Source organism: Sinohyriopsis cumingii, chromosome 12, assembly GCF_028554795.1.
Source record: "Sinohyriopsis cumingii isolate HCF-2022 chromosome 12, ASM2855479v2, whole genome shotgun sequence".
Classification (NCBI taxonomy): domain Eukaryota; kingdom Metazoa; phylum Mollusca; class Bivalvia; order Unionida; family Unionidae; genus Sinohyriopsis; species Sinohyriopsis cumingii.
Genome location: NC_142972.1, coordinates 69,232,464 through 69,243,233, shown reverse-complemented (window position 1 = coordinate 69,243,233; position 10,770 = coordinate 69,232,464). Strand labels below are relative to the sequence as shown.

Sequence of the window (10,770 nt, the reverse complement as noted above, 5' to 3'; positions counted from 1 at the left end):
GCTTTAGATTTAGAAATGCGTGTTTTATAATCCAAAATGTTTTTTAATTCCTTTCAGTAATGGTCATATGTGAATCTTGAACAAAGTAATTTCATCCTGGAAATGACCTGAACATTTATCTTTTGAAAAGCATGGGAACCATGTTTGTAACTGCTGCTTTTACAGTTGACCAGTGAAGGTAAAATCTGATATTTAGATTTGATCAATTTTTCCATCACTGTTCTAGAATTATTATAAATAATAAGCTATTATATTTTTTTTAAATGCAGCATGGGTAACATGTATATACTTTTCCTTTTGCAGTAACATTATAACTGTTGAAACTGTTCTTTCACTGTAGGTATTCTGCTGTCCTGGTTGTCCTGTGAAATTCACCAACGAAGACTTTATTTTGAACCATTAATTGTGCAGACATGTTCCTTATAGAAAGAAAATGGAGATGATTTGTATGTTTCTTGAAGCATTTATTGCAAAATCTGAAATAACTGCAGACCTGTTTACCCATCCATATTTTACTGTATTTGTACAGAATAAAGTCCCTCGGTATGGTCATTGATTTGAAAATACGATTTGAGGATGCATTTATTTATTAATTTTTTAAAATTAATTTGTAAGTGGTTTTTATTTCGTTTTGTTTTGTTGTATCATCTCTTCAATCCGCGTCTGTGTCTGCAGTCTGTGCCACATCATTGATTTTAACATTCTCAGCATCTGGTTGTTTAAACAAAGAAAATTGTCGATGATAAGAAAGTTTTAGCATGAAAATGGAAAGTCTAAAAATAGAAAGCAGCATTTTCTACCAGTCTGTAATACTCTGTGGCCATGCCTTAAACCATCATCTGAAAGAGAACTTAGACTTTTTCTGTGCACGTGGTGGATGGAATGACTGTTCACGGCATGTGGAATCAGAAAATCATGCAAAATTGGAATCATTAGTGAAGGGAAATAGAAATGTTTTGACAATGATGAAGGGAAAGTAAGTCAGTGATCAACACATATTTCAAAAGCAAATAACACGGGCTGAGGCGATTCTCTGTGATCATAAATATGATTTTGTCATTGAAAACAGCTGACAAGTTAACAGAAGCAATGACAAATATGTTCCCAGATTCCAAAATTGCACAAGGTATTTAGAAGCAATCCATTACTGTAAATGTTAACAAAGCTGACATCAGATTTTATGAAATAAATAAGATTGCCTTCACCTATCTAGATGAACTTATTATTTTCTGAGGAGATGGGTGGTGGTAACAATTTATGTCATAATGTTTTGTATTAAGTCTTCCTTAACCATGTAAAATGTAGAGATTTGGCTTTATTTTAAATATTACCGATATGACTGAAGCTGAGAAAACAGATTTTCTTGAGAAAGTAACAGAGGTAAATAACAGCATGAATTTGGGCGTGTGGAAGTATTCCTTTGTGGGTTTTTATCACTGTAATATAAACATGTTTAAGTCAATGGTCAATATCTGCAGATTTTGCTTAGAACACAGAGTCTGCCTGAATGTCAGTGTCTTTACAAACTAGGCGTTATTTACAGAATAGTATGGAGCGCCGAGTGGTCTAAAGCGCTTTCCGTTACGGATCACTGCCATCTCATCTGTGTCTGCATGGGTTTCAGTCTCTGATTCAGCCAGTGTGTGTATGTGAGAAAGCTTGCCAGTAGCTTCTCGTGGGTCGGTGGTTCTTTCTGGGTTTTCCCGGGTTCTTCCTCCACCATATATACTGGCCGCCATGTATGGCTTATCGTGTGCTGAAAAATGGCGTTAAACCCTACAACAACAACAACAACAAAATAGTGTATCATCAGTATGTCGTGCAGTACTACATAATGGTAATTACAGTGCATTTATAGTGTCTACAGTTTGTGCCCTGTTTCATAGGTGATGTGTGCTAAGATGCTAGAAACACTGAATGAAAATACTGACAGGCACTGCCTAAAATACTGACAAGAAAATGTATGGGTAAACAGGTCTGTAATTGTTTAGAATTAGCCCAATTAATTTGCATTAGAATTTATTGTATTATATGTTTGGTGTTTTCTGTGATACAAAGTTTTATTGGTTGCATTTTTGAGTATAAGTACAAAAGTATTGTTTTTTCTTAAAGAACTAATCAGCTCTTTGTTTCCTCCATGTAAACTTTTTTGAATAGAATGTGAAAATGTGAATTATTAATTTTGAAACAATACAATATCAATGCATTATATATATATATATATATATATATATATATATAGCAGCAGAGGGGTAAACAGACCGACTTTGGAAGCGTCCAAAAACCGAAATAAGCCTTCCTAAAAAAAAGGATTAATAACCTTAAAAATCAAAATAACTAACTACAGAGGCTGCTGCTTTCAAAGAGTCCCTGTCCCTAGGTTTTGCGATGGCGAGTATATTACAAAAAACGAACCAACTTGAGGTCATGGCCCCCTCTGCTGCTATTAATTAAATCATTATGTTATAATAAAATGGTACATCCGGAATCTCATACTGCAAGGATAGCTCGAGAACAATTAGAAGCAATCAAAAAATGTCATCCTGTTAGAGATTCATTCAGAAAAAAACTACAAGCACAGCAGGAAGCACAAGTTGGGTACGAAGAAGACACTGAAAAATTATTTAAACCCGTCACTACAGCTACTAAAAAAGCTGCAGCGGCTGTTGAAAAAACTATATGGGGAGATATTGAGGAGGAAGATGAGAAGAGGGAAAAGGGTATTTTTCCAGTATTAGAACAAACTGCAGCACAGACTGAAAAAATAGCAAGAAGAACTAAACAAACAAAAAAGATTTTACGAGATCTTCCAACTGATATAGCTGCAGCTCTACCTCCACCCATTGGTGAAGATATTGGAGAACTTCGTACTGAAGTCGCTGACGTGAGAAAAGAACTTGCATCTGAACCCGAACCAGTAGAAGTAAACCCAGAATTGATTGCAAAATTTAACGAAGTGTTTGTTGAAGATATTAGAAATACTAAAAGAGAAAAAATTATCGAAATAATGTTATTTGGTATATTTAATAAATCTAATATTTTAAAACCCAGTCGTAAAAAAGTGAGTGATGATGATCTTATTAGATGGATGTATCGCATATATAAAAACAAAAAACAAGCCAAAGGTCCAGAATTCAAAAGTATTTATTTAGAAGGATGGCTCCAAAAGCAATACCGATTGCAAAACAATTAGGGGTGAAGGCTATTGAGGCTGTTCGTGATAAAATTCCTGGCGCTATTGGTAATCTTGCCAGTAAAGCGTTCTCGACAGTCAAGGACAAACTAGCTCGATTAGTACGAAGAAAACAGCAGCAACCAATGAAACTGGCCAGCACTGAAGTTATGCCAGCAAATGTCAGTAAAATAATAAATCAAGCCGCAAATCAAAAACTAGCAGAATTATCTGAAGAAGCAGAAAGAAATATAACAGCAAATTTAATAGCAGGAAGCGGTCTTCGTCAACGATGATAATTTTAGATCACCATTTGGAAAAATGATAATTATAATAAAATGTTTAAACATATGTCCGACCCAGCATTTGACATGGATGCACTGGTCCTCAAAGATGAATCGGTACATGATTATCAATTTTATTCCTATGACGCAAGACAACCAAATCAGTGGGGAGAATCGAATTACAGGTTCAGGATACAAGTAGATATTTTTTACCCACTGAGGTGTTTATTGAAGTAGAAGGTAGACTTGTAACGAATGTTGTAGCTAATACGCCATATGGTGCCAATTTGCATGTTGGTTTTGTCAACAACGGGATTATGGCACTGTTTGATAGTGCCACATACATGATTGATGGAAAAAATATTGAATCAATTCAGAAGGATGTCGATGTTGCTACAGCAATAATTGGTCTAGCGAGATATTCTGATGATTACACAAGATCAGCTGGTCCAACAATGATGTTTGCTAAGGATATTAATGACCACGCTGATCATGTTCAGTATATTAAAATACAAACACCACGAGGTACTGCAGCTGATCCACAACCAGTTGATTTTGAACATGAAGATAGACCAGCAGATGCTTTTGATATTATTGGAAAAATTAATGCGAATTACAACTTAGGATTTGCAACACGCCGAGCAGCGTTGTCAGGAAATAATAGAAATTTTTCATGTGCAATTCCACTGTCTCACATCTTTGGATTTTACAGAAATGTTAGAAAGGTCAGCTAAACACACAGTTGTGCTCGTAAGAAAAGGTGATGATAATGATGCAATCTGGCGAGGTGCTGGTGTTGCTGATGGTAAAGTAAATATAACGAAGCTTTCATTGTGGATGCCAGTAATGATTCCATCTATTGTTGAAGAACAAAAATTACTCTCTTTTATGGATCAAGGCGGTAAATCATTGCTATCATGGTTAACAGTAACCACAGATGCTACTCAAAGTTCTGTTAATGGTTTATTTACATGGAATATAGCATCACAGCAAGGTGTTTCTGCACCACGACATATTTTTATTGCGCTGCAAAATAATGTTCGGACGAATAGTCAAGAATATTCACATATGATATTTGACAAACTTGGAATTGATGAAGTTTCCTTGCGGATAAATGGACATCAAGAACCAGCTGAAGATATATTGTTAAATTTTGGTCAAAATCACGTAGCGCGTGTATATCATTGTTTGATGTCATTTATGGGACGTGATCAAAACGTGGATACTGGGCTGCAAATATCACAGTTAGATTTTACAACAATATATCCGATTTATTACTTTTCGTTGGAGCATCTTGATTTATCCAAGCAATCTATCGTTGATATACACTTTCGAGCTCGTGTTACTGACCCTCCTCCTGATATAGCTGGTCCACCACTTATTCGCGGCACCTACAGAGCAATCGCGGCTCTACTCAGTGACAAAGCCATGTTACTTGAAGGTGGTAGTGTTCGAATGAGAGTCGTTGATGCACCAGTGGAAAATCTTTAATCATTATTTGGAGCGTGGCAAGTATTTATCATAAAATGCCATATCATCACGTTAGTGTCAGTCTGACTCCTAGTCAGATTAAAAACCTTCAATCAAATTCAGCAAAAAACTGCGGAATGAAAATATCACTAAAGCAAGATCAGATCATGGGTGGTCAGAATAAACTATCATTATCAGAACGCCAGCTTAAACATTTGGAAGGGTGATACATGGACATCTTTAAGGATAGGCGAGAAATATATTCAAAGGATCATAATATGGGATGAAATATGCACTGTACCGCTAGAAACATTAAAAACATTTCTTGATTGGTTATTAACAAGAAATACTGCTGTGATAATGTGCGGCGATCACGGTCAACCACCACCCGTAGCTGGACCATCTCCACATGATTGGCTGAAAAATTTCGTTGACCACTTCGAAGAAGTGGCTGATGATCATAGAACACTTGATGCAATGTTGAAGGAATTTAAAAAATTAATCAGACTACAACCGAATAAAATTCAGTGTGAAGTAATGCGCGAGATAATTTCAGAAACACCCATGAAAGACTTTGCACGCGTGGAGACCAAACGATTTGATAGTTGCAAGTAGAAAGATAGTTCGTGATACACTTCAACGGGAGTTGTTTCAGTTACAACGAGAAAAGATTCCAACGTTGCCAGTTCCGTTATGTTATCGACCAGCAGATACGCGATGGCAAAATATTGACGTTGATATACCAGGACAGACCGAGTCAAGGAAACAGAATCTTGTGTTGAATGATATTGTTGCAGTTGATGTTGTTGTTGAAGATGCTCTACATGCTGATAAATCTCCGTGGACACTTGGGTACGCGATGACGATTCATTCATCTCAGGGATTAACTATTACTGATACAGTTGTTTGGATCGTTGATGATCGTATCGAATGGTCGAACCTAGTTTATCTTGCAGTGTCTCGAGTTAGAAAAATATTTCAATTAAGACGAATCGTCATGGACTCGTCAGTGACTAGTGATGATATTGACGAATGTCAAAATGATATAAGAAAAAATTATCTGGTTATAAACAAGGTGACAAAAAAAACAAACGTGATTTTGATCTTGATGTTGATTTTATTAATTCACTGAAACAACAACAGAATAATCATTGTGCAAGTTGTAATTGCATAATGTTATGGCGGTATCTGAAAAATGATCCAAGACAATTTACCCTAGATAGAAAAAATGACAATCTTGGTCATACAAGAGAAAATATCATGTTGACCTGTCTTGAATGTAACCGATGTCAGGGTGCTGGCACCAGTGCTAGTTAAGTGATTTGGGTGGTAATTGTGTATCCTTGGGAATTACCTGTAATTGCTCACGTACAAATCCACGTTGAGGAGCAGTTGAATCCAGTCTGTAGATTGCGGGTCTACCTGAGGATCTTGTCACGGTGGATATCTTATGTGTGGTAACACTCCAAATAGGATCGGTCGCTCTTTTTTTACCACCTTCAAGTTCACCGGGCTGATATAAATACCGGACAGTGATATTACCTAATACTGGCTGTGCTGAAATATCATGTTGTGTAGGTATATTTTTTTTTGTAATTGCATGAGTAGGTTTCATGTTGGTTGTTCGAGTGATCTGATTATTTAACGCTGCTATCACATTTGGTAATCTTGCCACCCATTCACGAGATCTTTTATCCTGAATCAATTCCTTCGCATATTGATATCCAAATAACCGCTCAGCAAGTGTTCGATTAAACCGTTCAACAATTGCCTGATCACGATGAATTGCAGTATGTCCTCATTGTATTTTGACATTATGTTGCTTCATTAACGATGATACTGGGCCAAGAAATTCCTTGCCAGGGTCAACTTGTAACAGCTGTGGCCATCGTGGACCACCTCGTTGATAAATTCATTTAAAAGCATCGGCTACCTCAGATGCTGTTTTCGTTGATAGCGGTTCAATAACAGTTAGCGCGTATTTGTACGTTTTTCTACGTACAGTATCATGTGGTAAAAACAGAATATCAGCTTGATGAACTTCATTAGGAACACTGAAACTGAAATGTGCAAATCGAATTTGTTTCAGTGGCGGTAGGTAAATTTGCCATATTGCCTGTTTGGATAACCACGCTTTAGCAGTAGAATGTTTAACCGCTGCTGCATCAGCAAGTTTACTAATTGCTGCTTTACCCTTCCAGTATCCAATTGGTGAATAATAAATCGATTCCATTTATATATTACCAGCCCCTAGTGCTAATTTACCTTTCATCGCGGATCTTACTAACCAATTAGCTAATTTTTCTTTGATATTTTTATTTTTTATAGAATCTAGCGCATGAATCAATTTCATATCTGCAATATGCCTATGTTGCAGGTCATTGCTTTTATACGCAACATCATGAGCATGACATGCTTTATCAATAGCGCTTATTGGCTCCTCGCCTGGTTTTGGTTGATCCTGATTATCAAGCCTGATATCGAGTCGAGTACCAGGACCGCAATAATTATATCCTGGTAGGTGTTTTCTCCTGGGTATTTAGCCCACGGAGTCCCGGGTAATTTTGTTAATTTTGCTGCAATATCACCCCCGTGTTGTTTTTTTTTTAAAAGCTGACTTTGTCCCTGAATTATCACCGGGAATAAATTTAAACTTCTTTGTACCACACCGCGTACACTTACCCGTAACCGCTGATCTGTTATTTTTTGTGGTAATAGTTGTTAGTGTATCCGTCGGGGTACGCGTCCTGCACTTCACACAATATAAATCAATGGATATTTTATACAGCATGGATATAATTGATTTCTCAACGACAAGAAAACGAGGACCTGTCAAGCACCATCCTGCGTTACCAAATTCAATTAGAATGATAATAATAGGACCATCTGGAAGTGGAAAGACACAGTTGTTACTCAGTCTTATAATGAGATGGTTAAAGTGGGATAAATTGTATTTAGTAGCCCCGTCAGTTGACGATCAACGATGTTATAATGTGCTTAAGGATTTTAATGAAAACGCTCAAATAGATAAAGATAACGATGTTATCGAGTTTATAACCGATATTGATGAAGCACCATCAGTTGATTCCATAGACAGATTTATTAATAATTTTGTTGTATACGATGATGTGATGCTGGACAAACAATCAAATCCAGCTAGGATTTTTTCTCGAGGTAGACATAAAAACACCGATGTCATTTATGTTACTCAACGATACACACAAATACCAAAAGTGATCAGAGATGACTGTAATATTTTAGTTATGTTTAATGGAGTTGATACACATACGTTGTGAAATATTCATCAAACTTGGTGCAGCAGTGACATGGATATAATTAAATTCAGAAACTTCTTTTCACGAGTGCAAGCTAATCTGCACGGGTTTATAACAATAAATTTGCACGATCCTAGAAGAAGATATCGAATCGGACTTGATAAAATATTTGGATAAATTAATAGCAGCAGAGGGGGCCATGACCTCAAGTTGGTTCGTTTTTTGTAATATACTTGCCATCACAAAACCTAGGGACAGGGACTCTTTGAAAGCAGCAGTCTCTGTAGTTAGTTATTTTGATTTTTAAGGTTATTAATCCTTTTTTTTTTAGGAAGGCTTATTTCGGTTTTTGGACGCTTCCAAAGTCGGTCTGTTCGCCCCCTCTGCTGCTTATATATATATATATATATATATGTTACATAAAAATGTGAACTAAAAATATTTATTTTGGGTCCTTGGGTTATGGCTGTCATCACCAGTTTCGAATGAGGAAAACTTGTAGTACTTCACTATTTTTCTATTTTTACTGAAAACCCTACTTAACTAATTCAGTTGTGCATTTTTTTAATTAATTAAACAGATTCTTGTAAAACTCAGTTTGGCTCACATTGTATTTATTGACCACTCAATCTAAAAATTACCCACAACATCTTTATCAAATTTTACTTTTTCACTAAAACATTTTAATTGACATGTATTGTACTTTGCACTTTTTGATTTGTAAACAGTGCATCTTTCCTTGTGATAACCTGTCCTGCAAACAATCCACTGGTTTTTGTTGGTATCAGGGCCATCTCTTACATGCATTACAAGCTGCAATTGTTTGATCTTTGTTGGCATCGTGCCACAGAAACTTCTGCAGCCAAGAATCTTTGAAGTTCCATTTCTTTATTTATCATATTCCATGTTATAGTCAAGTTTAGTTTTAAGCCTTTTTTTATATAACATTTTATTCATCTTTTCTTCATCTTGCACAGGCTTTATAAGAAAACAATCCATCCAGATGCATTCTGTGGAAAAGCCATCATAGTCGCACATAAAATGGTTTCAAGGAAACAATTGACTGGTTCAAAACAGCAGATTCCTTGGGGGAAAGCCTATCGACCAGTCTGTGAAATTTGTTCTTGTGTAAAACAGCACTGTCTGCTTCCATTGTTTGTATCTGCAAAACCTGTGGCTGCTTTCAGCCCTAATCAATACATTTCAGTAAATAGACAATGCACTGGTATTGTACATGCTGGTAAGAATGAATGACATTTGACCAAGTCATATCAGAGACTTATAAAAATGGTACTAGCAGCTGCCTCGCTTGGTGCTTAGTATTAAGAGGTTAGTGTTAGGACTGATCGGCCTGATAACAGGATAATGTGTCTGGGTGGGGCATGATGCTACATATCTGCGACATCATGCCCCAGTGCTTGATATCACTACAAAATGTCACACTGCAGATATTATTTACGATATGACTGAAAAATTGTTAATGATGCGTTAAAAATCTAAAACACAATGTCTTTTCTTCATTTATTTTCATGATTGTTAACTGACACAACAGTTGTGGTATTAATCAACAAAAAACTTAATAGAGAGTTGGAAATCTTTTCATTTCTTTGATGTAATAGATTTGATAGCTGTTCTAGTTCAGAATATTTCCGTATATTGGACAGTTTGTTTTCCTTTTATTTATTATTGTCTTCCAACACTAATTTTAGAGTGACTGCATGTCAGTTCCTACTGGACATGATGACATAGTTAATGGGTCTCACTGCTTGGCTCCTTAAACTGCAGGTAGTCTACACAGTATTTGGTTTTTTTTCCCCTCCTTTCTTCATGGTATATAGTAATTCTTTTGTTAACCCCAAACTTTTATGTACATTTCAATCCCATCAATAAATGGGTCTTGATTTTGCTTTGTTATATGATGTCCACGTGAAATTGACCAGAGCTATTTGCCCTTCAAATATTGACCCACTGTTTCTTTTTCATGTTATCAGCTGTCGTCTATTGTATCGGTTTTTAGTGAAACTCATCAAACGTCTTCATGAGATGAACATTTGTAAAGCTTTATTTTCAGTTATCTGTATTTGAACCGCTCTATTGATGTTGCCATTGTTAAAAATTATTAATGTTTTATGAATTCTTTTATGTTGTTCTTGTGGCTGGGAATGCATAATAAAAGTTTCAAATGGCTATTATTTGTTTTTCTCACCCATGCAATAGAAAAATATAGCTGTTTTGTTAACCTTACTTTTCTTATCTCAGACCAGTCGTCTCAGCAAAGGTGTCCACGCACTCAGAACTACTTTTAGAAAAAGAAACCCTTGTTGTCTTCTGCTGTGCCTGACATAGTTGTTTTAAAATCAAACAATAAATATATAACAAAAAACCTTGTAACTTATGTCAATCCATCTTTGAGAACACACCATACAAAACCATTTTGAGAGAGACAGAGATACACATGCATATGATGTCGAGCTTTTTGATATGCTAGTTCGTTCCACACGGCATAGTAAATTTTATCCTATGCAGGCATTGCTTGGTACATTTTCAGGTCAGTGTCATTAAATGTAGC

The 10,770-nt window shown here is 36.0% G+C and overlaps 1 long non-coding RNA gene across 1 annotated transcript; it reads left to right on the top strand.

Moving 5' to 3' along the window:
- The first annotated feature begins 335 nt into the window (after positions 1-335).
- Positions 336-10,388, top strand: LOC149786670 (uncharacterized). Its single transcript, XR_016425012.1, has 2 exons — positions 336-446; positions 9,179-10,388. It is a non-coding gene; the product is annotated as an uncharacterized LOC149786670 (long non-coding RNA).
- Positions 10,389-10,770: the final 382 nt, after the last annotated feature.